This window comes from Macrotis lagotis, chromosome 1, assembly GCF_037893015.1.
Source record: "Macrotis lagotis isolate mMagLag1 chromosome 1, bilby.v1.9.chrom.fasta, whole genome shotgun sequence".
Classification (NCBI taxonomy): Eukaryota; Metazoa; Chordata; class Mammalia; order Peramelemorphia; family Peramelidae; genus Macrotis; species Macrotis lagotis.
The window spans coordinates 663,816,539-663,837,116 of NC_133658.1; positions in this window are offsets into that span (position 1 = coordinate 663,816,539).

Consider the following 20,578-nt stretch of genomic DNA (forward strand, 5'->3'; position numbering starts at 1 on the left):
TGTTGAAATGAACAGAACTGAAAAGAAAGTTTGATCTCCAAGTACAGGATTCAGGTGAAGCATAGAGAGGGTGGACAAGAAGGGCTAATTATGTTTTTTGTTGTTTGTTTGTTTTCAGGTTTTTGTAAGACAATGGGGTCAAGTGGCTTACCCAAGACCACACAGCTAGGTAATTATTAAGTGTCTGAACTCAAGTGCTCGTGACTCCAGGGTCAGTGCTCTCTCACCTGTTCAAAATGGTTGCCCCACAATACAGTTTTAAGGAGGGACGAAGTGAAAGGAGATAGAGAATAAAACATTAAGAGTGAGGAGGAATAGATAGAAGGAAATACAATTAGCAATAGCAACTGTGGAAAAAATATTGAAGCAACTCCTCTGATGGACTTAGGATAAAGAATGCATTCCATCCCAGAGACAGAGTTAATTGTATCTGAATACAGACTGAAGTCCATTTTTTTCCTCTTTTTCTCTCACTTTATTTTTCATGAGGTTTTTCTATTTTTGTGGGGGGAGGGGGGATTATGTTTAGTCTTACAATGACTTTTAATACTGTGTAAATAAATAAAATTTAAAAAAAGAAAAACCTGCCTGTTCCCTTCTTATCTTTTCATCAAAGATGTCCTTAAATATGTGCATAGTTTATTTGCATAAAGATTTTATAACAATGAAAAAGTTGGCATATAAATTAATAGTTTTTGAAGTTCCTAAATTGACTTTTTGACTTTTCCCCTTTTATATTAATTTGTTTTTTCTAATTATATATAAAAATAGTTTTCAGCATTCATTTTTGTAAAGTTTTCTCCCACCCTTTCCTCCTCCCTCACCCTAAGATAGCAAGTAATCTGATAAAGATTATAAATACACAATCATGTTATACTTATTTCTATAGCAGTCATGCAGTGAAAGAAGAACCAGAACAAAAGTGAAAAACCAAGAGAAAGAACAAAAAACATTTTTTAAAGTGAAAATAGCATGCTTTCATCTGTATGTATTCAGACTCCTCTGGATGTAGATGCCATTTTTGCATCACAACTCTTTTAGAATTGTCTTTGATCACTGTATTGCTGAGGAAACCTAAGTCTTTCATAGTTGATCATCATACAATATGACTGTGAAGGTATACAATGTTCTGGTTCTGCTAACTTCACTCAGCATCAGTTTGTGTAAGTTTTCAGGTTTTTCTGAAATCCGCCTGCCCATCATTTCTCATAGAACAATAATATTCCATTACATTTTTATGCAGACTTTATTGGATAGTAATGGCATCTATGTTTTTTTTTCTCAAAAGGAAAAAAATAAAGATAAGAAGCTAGACCAAAACTACCACATTCAGAGAAAATCAGTCTTTCAATACCCCTGAAATTTTGTTATCTTCTGCATGGATTTCTTTCATGTATTTTTGATTTGGCAACTTTGGCTTTTATCTATGATTTTGTTTCTTATTTTTTTGTTGAGGGCTTTTTGTTTGCCATCTTCAGTTTTTATTGGGAGCTGTGATATTGAGTCTACATAAAATGGCTCTGGTTACTGATAGTTTATTGTAAGAATGTTGATTCTTTTTTTTTTCCAATTTTCATTGGTTTGATCTTCTAATTCTACTTCCATCTTCAAGTGCTCTTTGGAAGAACTGGCCGAATTGGATCTCAAGACAAACTTCTAGTAATCCTGTTTTCCTCTCATTGCTACATTATGAATCAATTCTCATATTCTTTGTAAAGTTTTGCAAATTAGTTTACATGTAGGACCACCAGTGCTATTCTTTGTTGGCTTTTTCCTCTCTCCCATTGGCAACTACTTCAGCAATCAAGTTCTATTTGCTGACCAAGGTGGTTTCTAGGTGACCTCCTTGTGGCATTTATTTTGTATTGCCTAAAATTTAGTAGGAAGTAGTAGTAATAGGGCATAGAAATGTCTTTTCTTTTGTCTATTTCCATTTTCGGCCCTGTCTAAATAATGTGTTAAATATTGCAAATCTAATTAGCCACTTGAGGAGTAGAGCAGTAATATAATGTATAAGAAAATATGACAACCAAATTTGATAACAATCTCAATTGATAGTGAAAATTTTGAAATAGAAAGAATAAGGATAGTCCAATACCTCCAAATCAGTAAAGACATAGATCTTTCTTCTTCCCATACTTCATCTTCCTTCCCTAGTACAATGTTCAGGGTCTGTTTGAACATCATTCTCTCTCTCTCTCTCTCTCTCTCTCTCTCTCTCTCTCTCTCTCTCTCTCTCTCCCTCCCTCCCTCCCTCCCTCTCCATATATATACATATATATATATATATATTTCTTCATATAAATTTAATGCATAATTTTAACTACCAACCAACTGAAGATAACTTAAAATATGTAACTACTACTAACTTCTCTTTAAATTCCTAGTTTCATATTCAATATCTTCATCTGGATGCTCCCTTAGCCTTCCAAATCTAAATGGAATTCTCCATCTTCTCTCCCAAATTTGCTCCTTTCCCATACTTCCTTAGTCCTGATAATGGTACTAGCATTTCACAACCCCAGCTTGAGAACTTAACTATTTTTTGTGCTTCATTTCCTGCATCCAATCACTCACCAAGTCTTGATCCTTCTATCTCTACGGTATAGCTCACATGCATCCTCTCCTCTCTATTTGCATTGGCACTAGACTAGTTCACATTCTCCTTATCTCTTACCTACGTTATTACAAAAGTAAGGGCAGGTAGCCCAGAACTTTATAGGAATCAATACAATCCCAGAGGAATTCTGACCCCTAGCCTGTATTTCACACTATGCTGCTTGGCCAGAGGCTCCTAAGTTGCATCAGTCAATCAATCAGAAAACTGAAATAAGAAAATGGAATAAATCCTCAGATAATCATCTTTTTGTGACATCCCAGTATATTTTGGAAATAAGACACTAGAACTTGTAGGACTGTTTCAGAAGGGGCTGTGGAAATAGGGGTTGAGTAACCATTCACTGACATCTAGATTGTTTCTGGTTCAGTGTCAGGCCCTGGCATGACCTCTAGCCTTCCTTGCCTCTCTGATGCATTCTCAGGGAACATTTATTCTATATACGCTTATATGCATATGTGTTATCCCCCCCCCAAGAGAACATGTACTTTGTAAGAGTAGGGATTGTTTATTTTTCAGTATTTATGTACACAGTCTTGCAAAGAACTAACACATAGTAGCTATTTAATAACACCATTGACCTAGAGATTTTTAGACCATTATGACCTCTCTCCTTTGCCATGACCTCAAAGCTACCAGGTTTAAGGTTCCCTGATGCATCCCTGGTTTTTCCTCTTCCCTGTCCTTCTTTGGAGATATTATTCCCAGTCTCATTGTGGGAGGTTGATGTGTTGCCTTAGTTTAAAGGTATCAGTCCTGGTCTCAATGTAAAGAGAAGAGAGGAGGGTCAGTACCAGTATACCAAACTTATTGGCAGAGGTTCCTATACCATTTTGAACACAGGTCTGGCCCCTAACCCAATACCCTTTCCTTGCACTTTTTATTTAAGGGATTAGAGCATTCTGTCAGTATTAAAAAGCTATTTTAGTATTGATTTCCATGGAAGAAAGCAATTTAAATTTTAAAAAATCAAGGGAAGGCTAGAATATTCCTATGGGAAAAAAAGGTCAGATTTTAAGTATGTTGTCTATAGACTGAGCATATTTACAGAAAATCACTTTAGTACTCTTAAAAGTATTCTCTACCCATAGTATAGTGATATACAAATAAATACACACACACACACACACACACACACACACACACACACACATATATTTTTAGATTTTTCAAGGCAATAGTATTAAGTGGCTTGCCCAAGGCCACACGGCTGGCTAATTATTAAGTGCTTGAGGTTGGATTTGAACCCAGGTACTCCTGACTCCGAGGCCGGTGCTCTATGCAATGTGCCACCTAGCCGTCCCACACATGCACACACACACACACACACACACACACACACACACACACACATACACACTTCTATGTGTGTGTGCATGTAATTTTTAAAAAACTTGTGAATGGTAATCCCTGGTAGCCATTGAGACTAAGCAAATAACTAAGCAATAGATTAATTTCAATAAATATGTATTAACCTCCTACAATGTACTTGGAATGATGCTTAAAGCAGTGGCCCTATAGAATCTTACAATCTAAAGGGAAAGTCAATGCACAAAAGGAAATAGGGAATGGAGGAGGAAGAAATGGGATTCCAAAGAGTATCTAGTTTTGTGGAAACCAGGCAGGGCAGCAGATGCAAAGTAAGGAAGGTAAGGCCAGTTTCTGCCCTCTATAAAGGAAGGCATCAGGAGGAGGTTGGTACTTCACCCTCCAACCCTCCAATCAGAAGGGAAAGGAGGCTGAGGGAGGTGGTATCAATCAAGGTTTGAAGTAGCCGTATAGTTGGGTAGCTAGGTGAGACACTAAATAGAATACCAAGTCTGATGTTAGGAGTTCAAATCTATCCTCAGTTGTTTACTATTTTTGTGATTCTGGCCAGGACACTTAACTCTAGTTACCTCAGTTTTTCATCTGTAAAAATGAACTGGGGGTGGCTAGGTGGCATAGTGGATAAAGCACCAGCCTGGGAGTCAGGAGTACCTGGGTTCAAATCCAGTCTCAGACACTTAATAATTACCTAGCTGTGTGGCCTTGGGCAAGCCACTTAACCCCATTTGCCTTGCAAAAAAAAAAAAACTAAAAAAAATGAACTGGAGAAGAGGGGCAGCTAGGTGGTGCAATGGATAGAGAACCAGCCCTGGAGTCAGGAGTACCTGAGTTCAAATCAAGTCTCAGACATTTAATAATTACCTAGCTGTGTGACCTTGGGCAATTCACTTAGCCCCATTGCCTGGCCAAAAAAAAAAAAAGGCAAAAAAAATGACCTGGAGCAGGAAAAATATCTCAGTCAAAAAAATACCAAATAGGATCTCTAAGAGTAGGACACAACAGAAATAACTGAACAACAAAAGCTTATCCTAGAAAAGGCATTTCATAACTGACTTGACTTCCCTAAGAGCAATCAAAATGAGAGTTCTATATTCCATTAACACAAAAGGAATATTCTAGGAAATGGACTGATGAGGAATGTCTCCCTGTCTTTCAGTGATAGTCATGATTTTATTATTATTTATTGGTTTTCAAAATAAGATGAAACCCTGGGCACTTAACAATCACCAAGTCCCAAGAGGTAATGCAGAATGAGACAAAGCTATAGGTGAAAAGCTTAGGAGCAAATGATTGAGACAATTTATTAGGTTGTTTCATTTGCAATGTGATCTGCAAAAAGTAATTGAGTGGGTTTTTAAAAATGAGTCAAATATAAAAAAAGGAATAGCTATATGTGAACTTAATTTAAGTATTGAATGAGATACAAGGCAAAATTGTGAACAATTTTAAAACTATTGCAATAATCTAACATTAGAATTAAAGGTATATTATAGATTAGGACTAGATGATTTCAAGATTACACTGAAAGGGAATCATTTTAATACAAATTGTTTGGAAAATTGAATAGCAACAGTGAAAAATGTAATTAGATCAACATCTCACTGCTTGCACTCAATAAACTGCAAGTAGATTAATGACTGTTGTAGGGTCCATAAACTGTGACTGCCACAACTCATTTCAGAGTGTTTGGTTTGTGTGTTTGTTTTTTGTTTTTGTTTTTACTTTTTTTATGATATGCAAAGGATATGTTTGCTTCTCTGAATTTTGTAACTACAAATGCCTTCCTTTCTCTGGGTAATATAAATTAATTGATGCTACTGGATAGACTGCATACCTGCCTACACACATTTATAATACAAAACTATATTCCTGAATAAGGCCCCTCTTCTCTGTTAAGATCTTTGTGTATCAAAATTTTATTCTCCTTCCCCTATAGAATCTTAAACATTTGTATATAGAATCATATGAGAAAATCACAAATACTTCTACAAACTCCTTTGATCCTCACAAAGAGAATAACCCAAGGTACTTTTTAACACTGGTGGGGAGATAGAGGTCCCTGGGAAATTCCAGTTATATAAATTAGCTACTCTCCTGTATATCTGTATAGTCTTGAGTGCTTATTCCTTCTTTTTCTTTTACCCCAGAAATCAGTTGAGAACACCTCAGGTCTGTTTACCCAATCATAATTTATAAATACCCATCTGGGCTCAAATAACCCAAAGCTCTTAGAATCGTAGATAAGAGATTTCATATTCTTCTTGTTAACCAACTTTGTGTAACCTGGGAGAATTCTAATCTCGTACTTATTCTCTTTGACAAATTACTGGATTAAAGAATCCAAAAGACAAATCTGGAAAAGGTGGTAATGTATAACTGCTTAGTCCTTACCAACGGACATCCTAGAATCCTCTAAAAGAAAGAAACATTTGTAACATATTAATTAGGGAATTTTTCTATTCAAAAGGAAAAGCTTAGAAACCATCTTGGAGGAGCTGCCACACCATCACCCCAATTTAGACATAGATTTTGGAGACCATAGCACCTCCCTCAGTTCAAATCCAATCTTCTGCAAAAAAGGATTCTCTCTTTGTTCTCTCTCCCTTTCCTCTTTTCCCACTTTTTAATGTCTTCCCTCTGAGATTGTCAACCATTTACCCTATAAACTTGTTGTATGGGTGTAGTTGTTGTCTACTTTGAGCTTCTTGAGGGCAGGAATCCTATTTTTGCCTGGTCTGCAGTAAGTGCTTAATAAATACTTGCTAAATCAATTCACAGTTCCATCAACAATAAATTCATATCACAATTTTTCCACATCCCTTCCAACATTTTTTGCTTTCCTTTTCAATCACTTTAGCCAGTCTGATAGGTGTAAAATGTAATCTCAAGGTTGTTTCAATTTAATTATATACTTAAAAGGAATAGTAACTTATAGATAATAAATAGATTTGCAGTTTTATGTACAATCATTTTTCAATTGGACAGTTATAGAAATGTTCATTTTATTTTTTAATCAGAATAAAATTAATTAAATTAAAATAAAATAAATGCATGAATGATGAAAATTTGTTAACTTACTAACTCTCCTGTTTCTAGTTGCAATGACTTTTCCTGTATTAAATCTCTTTTGAACACCTGAATTTTGTGTACAGGCTTTCTCCTTCTCTGCCTCCTCTTCATGTGGTAGCTGAGTTACGACAAATGGAATTACCAATCACTTGTATAGGTAATTGTAGGCAAATATAAAAATTAGAATTTGTGGAAGAAATTGATCAATTTTAAGGTCTTTCAACTCACAGAAAGCCCTCATTCCATTTGTTTCATTAAATGACCCCAGTTTGTTTTGAGACAGTGTCATTCTGTCCTTCTTTATATCCCTGCTTCTTTTTTTTCTTTTTTTATGTTTTTTGCAAGGCAAATGGGGTTAAGTGGCTTGCCCAAGGCCACACAGCTAGGCAATTATTAAGTGTCTGAGATCGGATTTGAACCCAGATACTCCTGACTCCAAGGCTGGTGCTTTATCCACTACACCACCTAGCCACGCCTTCCCTGCTTCTTTTCAAGAACCTATTCAAGGTTTTGTTTTCTGTTATGCTACAGATCAATAGATAATAGTGAACATTCCATTACTCTCAGATTCATATATAGATATGGAAATATGGTCATTGTATTGGAAATTAGATAGATGATGGCTAGTGCTTATTATGCTTCCAGATAGAAAACACAACTCTCCAACAATGGCCTGGGATTTATTAAGAGCCCTGTAATAGAAAAGGACTCTCTGGCTCCTGTATGGTTCTCACTGTATTTTCATGCCACAAATAAAGGGAGGCATCCCAAGAAGAAAGTCAATCTCAGGTGTTTATGAGAAATAATATAATAGTAATTCTGGTAAATGTATTTTTTTAATAGGAAAAAAAAACCCTTACTTAATTGTAGTAAGGCAGAGAGGTGAAGTAGGGACTTCCAGTTCCCCTATTTCCTCAACAGGAGGCTTGGTGTTCCTGATAATAGAGAGATTGCCTTGACTTAAACACACACACACATACACATACACACGCAAGACCTTAGGCACATATCTTTCCATTTAGAAGTCATTTTTCATGGTATTGCAGAGGAAACTAAAGATATGACAGCTAGTTTCTACCACAATCATGGTGCTGCTGCCATGAGACAACTACCTCGTCTCCCTTCTACTCTCATTCTTTCTATAGAGAACTCACTTTTCAGTTTCCTCTTTCCAAACTGGGAAGAACCGTAAATTCCAGAGATTTTGTGGACAGCTGACCCCTTGTTGATTACAATTATTTATCATAACTATTACAATAATTTAAGGAATTACCTAGAGGTATATATACATTTTAAAGTTTGAACCTAAAAGTCACAAAGAAATTAAATTGCAATGGTAAGATTTCAGGAATCCATAACAAATCTAGTACAAATTTGGAGCCAGGGTATCCCACTAAGAGCCCTTTGATTTACTACTTCTTGGCAGTTGCTTATTCCAAAGCTAGCAAAAATCCTGCCCATGAAAATCTAGGAGCAAAGAGATTATTGCATAGTGATGATCATCCTTTATGAAATAATTTTTCACTTTATAAAAGGTTTCACTATAGGCTTACTTTAAATATCAGTCTCCCCTAGAGCATTTTCAATAAGGTTCAATTTGCAGAGATGTCATTTACACTCACTTTTTCCCCCAGGAATAAATCTATTCCATTCACTTATATAACCAACAGTTATATATACATATATATGCATATATATATATATATATATATACATATATATATATGTATATATATATATATATATATATATATATATATATTACTCTGAGTTTATCTCTATTTCTATTGTCAATTGGGGGAAGGGCATGGCATCCAACATCTTTTTATTTCTTGGTATATTGTGTTTTGGACCTCGATGAGCACTCAACATAATTGTTTATGATGCTGATAACAATGATAATTTCTTAAACTCAAATATAATTGTTTATTCTATTATTCACAGTCTGAATAATAGATAATTAGAGACATTTCAAATCATTTCTTTGTATTTCTTGTGAGTTCTTTATGATAAAGAGGTCAGGGAATGTGAATAGAAGGAAGAAAAGTGACTTAAAATACTTGATTAAAGTAAGATTTTTCTGTAGATTTCAATTATCAATATATTCTCTGATTCTAATCAACATGGTTCTCAAAAAATTGTTCTCTATATATAAAAGCTAGCTGGTGGTATAGATAGAGAGCTTGAAATCAGGGAGAGAATCCTAGGCAACTCACTTGACCCCTGCCTGTGCTAGCTTTCTTATCTGTAAAATCGGAGAAATTATATCACCTATCTCCACCTATCTCTTTGTGAGGATAAAAATGAAATAATAATTGTAAAGAACTTTACAAACCTTAAAGTACTATATAAATGCTAATCGTCATCCTCATCCTCATCATCACCATCATCAGCTTCCTCATAAATACCAGATCAAATTTATATGTATGGGGCTTAACATTTGTAACATTCTTTCTTCATGATGCCTCTGTAAGGCAAGTAATAAAAGTATTACTATCCCCTTTCTATAGATGAGGAATGAGACATAATAGATAGAATGCTGGGTCTAGAGTCAGGAAGATTTGGGGTCAAATCCCACTACTGATGCTTATTAGCTATATGACTGTGGGGAAGAAATAATAATAATTATAACTAGCATTTAGATAGTGCTTTAAGGATTGCATAGCACTTTGCAAATGTTATTTCATTTTATTCTCACAACAACCTTGTTAGGTAGATGAGATGATGATGATGATGATGATGATGATGATGATTCCTTTTTTATAGAAGAAGAAACAGAGACAAAAAGGGAAAACGATTTCCCTTAGGTCACATGGTTAATTTGAATTCAAGTCTTCTTGACTTCAAATCCAGCATTCTGTCTACCATACCTACCACCCAGCTGCTTCTCTATGGGCCTCAAATAATTAATTCCTCAAGGAATTTATTAAGACTTACTGGATATATCAAACATAGTTTTAATCATGATTATAATGATAAATGTTTAAAAACTGACTCTGGGGAAACTGTATTCATTACATACTTTTAAATTTTATCTACATCATTAACATTCTCTTCATTACTTTCTTAAGTCTAGACAATAAAAACCCCCAATAAATCAAGCCCTAGTTTATAGTATTTATTGATTTCCAATATCCAAAATATAAATGCTCACAATGAAAATTTAACAATCAGATCCCAAGAGCTGGCTCCAGTTTGCTGCTGATAGCCTTCCAACTAAATCACAGAATATTGAATATTGTAGTATTCTACAGATAAGGAAATTGAGGCTCAGAGAGGTTGCTCAGAGTCACACAGAAAGTCAATGGCAGAAATAAGGACTAAAATTCAGTTTTATTTTTTAGTTCTCTCCATTCCAAGGCCAGTGATTTTTCCTCTAATCTACTGCATTTTGTCACTGTGCCATTTTATACTGGTTAAAATTCATAGTACAAATAGAAGAAAATTCATAAAATTTGGTATAACCAAATCTGGGGGCTTCAAAGAATAGGAGATTCTGATTACAAACATTTTTAATGCCTCAGAGAACAGCAATCGTTACTTTCTCATCTTTACCATCTTTATAGGAATGATTTCCTTGTATATCAAGGGTATATTTTATAAAAATTTAAAAACTGGAAGACTTTCATGAATTTTTAAAATATTTTATTTCATTTTTTCAATTACATGCAAAGGTAGTTTTCAGCATTCATCTCTTTGCAAGTTTTTGAGTTTCACATTTATCTACCTCTGTCCTTTCCCGCCCCACTCTCCATTGTGGCTAATAATCTGATAGAAGTTATCAGTGTACAATCATGTTCAACATATTTTCATATTTGTCATGTTGTAAAAGAAGAATCAGAACAAAAGGGGAAAAATCATGAGAAAAAGAATAAAACAAGTTTTTAAAGTTTCATAAATTTTTCAATAGTATATCAAAGTCACATAATTCATAAGATCATCAATTTAGACCTGAAGGGACTTTGTAGGTCATCTAATCTAACCACCTCATTTTACAGGTAAAAATAAGTAAGTTACAGAGAAGAAAAGTCACTTGCTTCACAAAAGCAACTGTCTCTCTTGAATGAAAGCTGTAGTGAATATTTACTGTTATTTGATTAGGCATAGCAGAATGTAGCCTTAAAGAAATAGTCCTTGGTTGATGCAACTGTGGTGACAAATTCATGTAATGATCATTGCACCATCAACATCAAGTGCAACCTGTGCAATAAACCTGAAACATTTGACACAGGACTCCTAAATGATAGAGAGAATGATAACATGAGGCTAGCAAGGTCAAATATCTGCTCTTTCAGAGAAGGCCAAAGGAGTCAACCTCATGGTATCTTTGCAAGCTCCCCTCTAGGCAATAATCAAAGACTCCCTTGAAGAGGAGTGGACATGCCTCTAGAGCTATCTATCAGTATTACATTTAGATATCCCATGACTGAGGACATATACAAACAGAAATTGGCAAGCCATACCTTACACAAGCAAAAAAAAGAGAAATATATGTTCTCAAAAGTGCTTTCCTCAGTCATGAAGGATGTCCTGTACGCAGTCTAAATAGAAGAGGGATTCCCTGTGGACAATGACATCCTCCAGATGTTCCTGTTTGTGACTGATAATATGCTGATTGCATCAATCCCCCAAAATACAAAAGGACCTCTTCAACAACAAAGATTATGACCATTCAAAGAGCTCTGTTTACCAGGAAAAATCAAATGGAGAAAGGATGCCTTTTATCCAGACTATGAGATGCAACTAGATAGATAGCCCCTCTAGTTCATTCATCAGCACATCTTGAACAGACACTGAAGATGGAAAATGAAATGGACTCAGAAGAGAAATAAAAGGAAGGGAAGGAGCTAGATTTAATTAGTAAATTATATAGAACTTCAAATGATCCCAAACTAATAAATGCCTGACACAAAAATCCATCTTTTTAGCACCAATATTATTCAATATATGAATAAAAAGTGTAAGAAACTATTATGTACCAAAAATTTTAATTGAGACTAACTCAAATGGTAATGAAGAGATGAATGCTTAGACTAAGTATGGTACAGAATATTGTCAACAATGACTTGGGTATAAGAAATGACAAAAAAAAAAGAAATTGGGAAAGGTATGACTAAGAGAGGTAAGCCTAGTGGCTATGTGTGAAAAGCATGGGAAAGACAAATCTGTGTGCTTCCTGACATTCACAGAATTTCAAAAGAATTACAAGAAGTCTTCAAATATGTTAGGAAGAGATCTTTAGGACTTAAAAAAAGAGATAGTTCAGGCATATGCTCTAAGTCCATTGTTGGAATTTTCTCACTTCTTTGCACAAGTAGGGGACTACAGGTATGGAATATTGCATAAGCTCTCAGACTCAATTCATGTGTTGCTTAGGGTTTTGTTTGTTTGTTTGTTTTTTATATGTTTTGCAAGGCAAATAGGGTTAAGTGGCTTGCCCAAGGCCACACAGCTAGGTAATTATTAAGTGTCTGAGAACAGATTTGAACCCAGGTACTCCTGACTCCAGGGCCAGCGCTTTATCCACTGCGCCACCTAGCCACCCCTGCTTAGTTTTGTTGAACTGCTTTTGCCATTTTTATTCTTTGTTACAAAGAATGACTCCCTGGGAATATAAAGGAGGAGAGATATTTGGAAATAAAGGTGGTGCAGAAAAAAAAAAGCTAAAAAACTTTTGCATGTTCATTGCTGTGATTAAAGGGCCTGCAGAGAAGAATTAGGTTAAGCAGCAAATAACTAAAGCTATTTATTAAAAAAAATTGAGTCTGTGATTTGTTATGTAGAAAATGGTATGTGAAGAAACTATATGTCTACTAAAGCTTACCTGAATCTGTTTTATAATTTATAATCTTAGATTGTTACCTAGGGTCACTGAGAGGATAAATGATTGTCCTGGGTCACTTAGCAGGAATGTTTCAAGAGGCAGGACTTGAAGCCAGGTCTTCCTGATCTTAAGTTAATTTTTCTATAGACTACTCTTTCTGGTAGTAACTAAACTGTGGATAGAGGGCTGGACTTGGAATCAGGAAGACCTGAGTTCAAATGCAGACTCAGAAATTTCCCAGTTGTATGACCGTGGACAAGTCACTTAACCTCCATTACTGGAGAAGGTAATGGCAACCACTTTAGTATCTTTGCCAAGAAAACCCCATGGATGCAGGTCCAGTGGTTCTCAGAATTGATTAAACATGCCTAAAATAACTGAACAACACTCTTCCAGGTAAGACCTCCAAAGGAGAGGGAAGAAATACAGCCAGGGGTGTCAACAGGGCATCCTAGGCCATGCCAGTTAAAGGAAGGCCACCGTGGTCTGAAGTTCATTGGTCAGTCCTTGAGGGCAACTAGGAAATTTCAAGGTCAAGGAAGCTGAGTCACTTCAGGAGTTATAGCTACTCCATTTTGCATCTTGAAGTCATGGCACCTAAGCTATCAGTAAAACTCAGATCCATTGAAAGAAAGGGAAGAGTCCTGTTAGCAATCCATCTCTTAGCTCATAGATTATGAAAAGCCAGTCAACTAACACTGAGATCTATCAAGGTGATGGGTGGTTTGACCTTAAGAGGTATGTGATTGGGACAGCTAGGAAGCACAGTGGATAGAGCACTGGTCAAGAGGACCTGAGTTCAAATTCTGCCTCAGACACTTAATATTGCCTAGCTGTGTGACCTTGGGCAAATCACTTAGCTCCATTGCCTTAAATAAATTTTTTAAAAAAGTGGTATGTGATCAACTCATCAGTGGATAAGAAGACAGATCACCACCTATTTTTATACTCATAGTTTATGATGCAGTCTGTTTCCAACTTAGTGAGAGAGATAATTCATTTGGAACCCTACTCTATTCTAATCAATATCAATGATTTTGGATATGATTCTATAGGGGTAGTGATTATAAGCTCTGTATATCAAGTCCCAGAGTCATGAACTATAGATTGTAAGATGACTTGTGTAGTCATAGGAATCTAGCTAGAGACCCTCTCATCTTATTTTTCCTTGTCTTGGTGACAAAATCCAGTAAGATAGAAGTTAATCAGCTTCATGGAAAGTCCTTCAATTTATTTTTGTACCTCCAAACCATTCTTGTCCAACAGGAGTAAGTGACCATCTTATGACCATCTAGTCAGTATGTATAGTTTGTATCATCTCCTCCTACCTAACCTGAGAAGGAGCCCATCCATCTTATGATCACCGAGTTGGTATGTAAGATTTGTACCATCTCCTCCATTCTATCCTAAGGAGTTCATTCATCTTTTGACTACCTAGTCAGTGAAGATATTTTTGCCTTGCCCAACCAGTAACCCTGTTGACATATTGTTTTGCTTATTATAGTTTATTATAGCCTATATGTTATATGTCAACTAATGAAATTACTATGTCTAGTTACCAACTCCTATAAAAGTAGGATCCTGGAAGAAGAAAGCATCCAAGATCCTGAGGAAGATCTGAGGTCCACTTCATTAGAGGGGGACTAAGAACACTTTAATAAAGTGACATTGGTTCTGAGTTTTGCCTCAGGCTCTTTGATTGTATGTGGGACAATTTTAGTCACCCCAATAGCCATACTAACTCTACACTTAACAAATCCCAATACTCTAATTCTCTTCTGCTCCCTCCCTTTCTTCCTTTTGAACTGATCATAAATCTTTCAGGGCAGTTAAAATCCATAGGGAGTCATAGCAGAAACTATGGAGAGGCCACTGGAAAAATTCCCTCCCCACTCCCACCAGCCTATGTGCTTCCTGTCCCAGAGGTCCCCCCTTCCCCTGGTTGGCAACCGGCCTGGTGAAATTTGTATTTGTATATTTGTGTTCATTATTAGTCATTTTGTGCAAGAGGAATTAGGACCTAGGGAAAAGAAAGAAAACCATTATGCAGGAGGGAAGGAAAAACATAAGAGAAGTTTTATAAAAGTGACCATGCTATACATTAAGATTCTGTGGGATTTTTTTCCCTTTCCCAGGATCTCCCAGGGTTGTCCTGGCTCTCTGAACTGCAGAGAGGAGCTGCTTCCAATCACAGTTGATCAACTCACAATGTTGTTATTAATATGGACAACGTTCTCTTGTTTCTGCTCCCTTCACTCAGCATCAGTAAGGAATATATGTTCTAAAGCGGGAATGTAATGCAGAAGAAGGAGTTGGAAAGCAAGGGGAGCTAGAAAGCAGGTGTTGGAGATGCAGGCTATGGTGTTCAGTGACATGGTTAGGGGATGGTCAGAAAAGGATTGTAAAGTGATATGGAAACTTGATTCAGAGCAGGATAAAGCAAAAGCTCACCTCTCAAAGCCAGGGTTAGAGTTCAAGATTTCTGGTGGGATGGAAATGAAGAAGACAGTAGCCATAAGGCAGGTGGATCACAAATTGTATTACATTATCTTTCCCCCCAAACCCTACCTACTCTAAATTTCCTTATTTCTGTCAAGGATATCATCATTTTTTTTAGTCACTTGGGTTCCAATCATATGTAATTTTTTGCTCTTCACTTTCCCCCACATAACCAATCTATTGCTGGATCTTGTCATTTCTTCCTTGACAGCATTTCTCTTGAATCTATCTCTTGTTCCACTCACACAGCTACTAGCCTAATTTGGGCCCTCATTACCTCTAGCCTAACTATCGCAATAAGCTTCTAATTGGTTTTCTTGCCTCATGTTCCTCCATTCTCTGAACCATCCTCTCCGTAGCAAGTCAAAATTATTTTTCTACTGTAGGTTTGAGAATATCACTCCCTTATTTAATAAATTTTATTTGAATCTAAGATCAAATATTTTTTTTATCTTTTTCTTACCCATTATTAATTTCTACTTTGTATAAGTTTTAGAACATTCCTAATGGCACAATGATGTATATGTGTGTATGTGTAATTTATAAATAAGAAAATATATATATTTTGAGTGTTAATGCTTAAATTTTATTTTTAACTAAAAATATACATTAGCAAAAAAAATTTGGTGATCATTGACAATGAAATGTTCTATTTGAAATGTTGTAATAAAGAAGTGTCTAGATGAGAAGGGAGAATGGACAAGAGGGCATGTTCCTGAAAAAGGGCAAAACGAGGGAAGTAGTAAGAAGAGATATGACCATAAACTAGATAGTCTAGTGTACAGAGAAAGGATAGTCTAGAAAAGCAGTGAAGTTCTCATCTGCATTATTATGGGAAGTATTCACATTGGTGACATTACCAAACCACTTCAGCATTTCAGTAATCCAATCCCTTCTTAGTAAAACATAATGCTCTTGAAAAAATTCAAGACCTTGCCCATACTTAATCCAGTCCTCTGCTCTAAGAACAAACTTGGAGAAGGAAACAACTTTTCACAAGCAATATGCTAAATCCTTTAGAATCCTTTCTGATTGTTTCTATATTACTCATTTTTTTTGTCAGAACCCATAGATGGAATTATTACTGCCTATTTTAGCCCCACCCAAAACAATATTTATTTTTGCACCAGTTTTTCTAGTATCCAGGATTCATTCTTTTGTCTTGGGTCCTGTTGAAATGCAAATAACACTTGAGGTATTTGCTAAGCCTTATCAATTATTTGCCCCTCTGAGCGGAATATGTGTATTAGACCCCTATCTAAAAGTAAGTTTTTTCCTTAGAGTCTAGAGTAAAGTGTATCAGTGGAATGTAAATAGCAATTATTTCTGTTTTGTCCAAAAACTCTTAGGGTCTTCCTCTTTCAGATTGATTCTTTTGGGAAGGCCAACTTTTGCCTCGATTCTTACCTAAACTTTAATCACTGAATGTGTTGCTTCAGACAAACTGAGACCTGAGAAAACCATTAGCTTAAAAAGACTCAAGTCTACCACTTCATCCCGACCCATTGCCAGTCATCCTGACATTGCCAGTTCTCCTGACTTCTGTCTTGTCACTGGACTCAAATGACTCTAAAGGAGAGAATAAGGCTAATGTGTTTTTCATAAGCCTACCTTACTTAAATCCAATATATCAACAAATCAAAACATCACCCACCCATCCATCTATCCTCCATGCCATTGGTTCTTTTTGAAAACAAAGGACCAGAAAAACAATTTATGCCCCCGCCCAGCGGATCCAACTGGCCAGTTCTAGTTGGGCAATGCTGTTAATTCCTCCCTCCTCCTCCTCCTCCTCCTCCTCCTCCTCCTCCTCCTTTTCCTCCCTTTGCTACTTGGGGAATTATATCCTTACATGTGGTTTTGATTGCAAGATATCTTGGATTTTCCAGGCTAGATTTTCTTTTCCTTCTCTATTCTATCATTGTTTTAAATTTATTTTCCCAGAAAACTGGGACAATTAACTCTTTTGATTCATGTGGTTTTCATTTATGATTTCTTGGAATAAAGCTCTGATAAACTGGCTTAATAAAGCCCATTCAGATTCATATAGAATTACTTGAATATGACTTTAAACTCAAATCACTCTGGTTCTTACTGATTGACCAATTATAGGTCTCAGACAAAATTTCACTTGCTATTGGTTTGGATTTTGATGGTTCAGAGCCAACATAAAGAGCAATAAAGGAAGAACAACTACAACATCCAAAACAAAAAAAGTGGTGAGATGAGGGAGGAGAAAGACACAAAAAAGGAGAGGAGACAACTTAACCTATTTCACAGTTTCTTATTTATCTGGTATTAAATCTACTGGGGAAATATAAAAAAAAACCTTAAGTCTGCTTTTTGAGATGAAACCCAAGGAAGAAAAAGAAAGATTTTAACATTGTGAGCAAAGTTTGAGTAGAGTTGTAGGGGTAGCCCAGTCAAACTTCCATGCTTTCTTTTTCAAAACTCCATCAATACAGCTGCAAAGCTTCCACTTCCAGTATTTACATTACAAAAACTCTGGCTTTTAAGAAACTGTGAAACATTAAGAAAAATAAACTTTGTTCTGACATGACTATCATTAAATTAAATAAGAGGTGAAGAAACTAGTTGTAGGTGCCAAATCATGAGAAAATAGAGGTCCTCTCTGGAAAATTTCTTCTTCTTCATTCTATGTCTCAAACCCCTCTTTATCATTCCCCACTTTCTCCTCCTTTATAAAAGTTCTAATGAAATTGTTACTTTTCTTCTTCCCAAGGCCAGCCTTTCTACTTGTACTCTTGCACTCTTCCATCTCCACCTCAATTCTTCCAAAGGCTTTTTTCCTCTCTTTCATTCATTTTCATTCTCTAGTTTCTTTCCATATTCATTATCTTCTTTCATATTGCCTAGGAACATGCCAGGGCCTCCCTCAAGAGAAAAAAAAATCCTTCTCTTGGCACTGTCATCCCCTAATTGACCTAGAAATTCAAGCAAATTCCTGGAAAGATATTAATATATTTGTCTTCATCTCCTCACTTTGCATTCACTTCTCAGTTCCTTAGAATTTGGTTTGCTAATATCTTTTTAAAAAGTTCATTGAAATTTTTTTTTTGTTTTAATATCTCTTTCATTTCTCAGTATTTTGCCTACCCAAAGAGTCTTCCCTTATAAGGAAGAATAAAAAAAGGAGAAAAAAAGTTTGGCAAAACTAACCAATACCTCAATCATATCTGACAATATATTCTGTATTCCACCTACTTAGTCCCCTAACTCTGCAAACAAGAGAGAAGAACATTTTTATAACCTTTCTCTGGAGTCAAGTTTATTCATACATATGCAGGCTTCAGTTTCTATTTTTTTTAAAAAAATCTTTTGTTTATTTCTATCATCACAATTTTCCCCAATTTCTTTCCCACTCCCTTCTTCTTAAAAAGATGTCCCATACAACAAATAGTATTTTATGAACAAATTTTTAAAGAAAAAAGAAAAGGGGAAGGAAAAATCAGCACAATTAATTAACTGATAGTTGATGGAATACCATTTTCTAAAAATATGTGCAATGAGCAATTCTTGTGTCACTCACTTCCTGCAAAAAGGGTGGATTGGAATTGTCTTCTTTTCTCCAATCTTTCAAGCCACCCAATTCCTTACAATTACAGAAAGTGCAGATTTTAATATTTTGGTACATGAGGACTTCTTCTTATGAATATTTTAGTCACTTTATTTTGCATAATTCCAAATTATTTTCCAAAAGCATAGTACAAATTTACAACTCCATAATGCACCAGTGTGCCTATCTTCCCACAAGTCTCTAACATTGACAATTACCATCTTTTGTTATCTTGTCTATTTTTACTTATGAAGGTAATACCTCAGGATTGTTTTGATGTATATTTCTTTTAATTAGTTATTTGAAATATTATTTTATATGGTTGTTAATGCAATGCAGTTCTTTTAGAGAACTGTTCATATCCTTTGATCATTTATCTAATGGTGAATGACTTTTGGAGCTACATAAACGCATAGATACAGAGATGTGTATGCATTATATGTATATAAGTGTCTATACATACAAATGCATGTGTGTACATGTATGTATGTATCTTAGATATAAAACCTTTAGTAAACAAATTTAATACAAAAGCAATTTTTCCCATTTAACCACTTCCCTTTTAATCTTAATTGTTTAAATATTATACAGAAGCATTAGTTACATGTAATCAAAATTATTTTATCTTTTGCAATTGCCTCTACCCTTTGTGTAATTTAAAATACCTCTCCTCAGAGCTATGAGAAGTATATAATTTGCTTCTCTTTTAATTTTTTTGTTGTCTTATCATTAATGTTAAAGTTATATATTCACTTAGAATGTTTTGTGGAAATGTAGTATAAAAGTATGGGTTTAAGTCTAATTTCTGCCACACTACTTTCCAATTTTACTAGCCATTTTTATCAACTAATGAGTTCTTTCCCAAGAAATTCATGTTTTCAGCTTTATTGAACATGGTAATTTAGTTTGACTGTTTCTAAACTTCCCTTGTGTAGTCTGTTCCACTGATCTTTTTCTTTATTTTTAGCCAATGTCAGATTGTTTTGATGACATCTGCTTTGTAATATAATTTGAGGTTCAGAAATGTTGTTCTCCCTTTCTCCCTTTTTTCATCATTTCCCTTGATTTTATGGATATTTTTTTTCTGAATGAATTTTATGATCTTGTCAAGGTCTATAAAGTATCTTTTGATAATTTGATTGGCATACTATTAAAAGACTAGATTAACTTTGGTAATAATGCGGTTTTTTTTTTAGTATGTTCAAATGGCCCAAACATGAGCTTTGAATATTCCTTAGATATTTACATTGTTCTTTATTTCTTTAAGGCATGAGTGTCCAACCTTTTAGCTCTTCTGGATATATCACCCAACAAAAACTTGTCAAGGGTATAATTTAATATTTATTTATGACTGCAATGTAACCTATAATACCAATTATTATAATAATGTAATTTAAATTTTATTATATAATAATAATAATAATGTAATAATGTCTTCATGAATGGACTTTGATGGCCATATGGGGCCTCTGAGCCTTGGTTTAGACATACTTGCTTTAAGGAGTATTTTATAATTGGTTCTATACTAGTCTTTCAGGTACTTTGATTTATCCCCAAACAATTATTTCCCATTTTATTATTACTTCTTGGATTTTGATGTAATTATATAGAAATTAAGGGGATTTTTGAGGGTTTATTTTGAAACCTGTTATCTTGCTAAAGA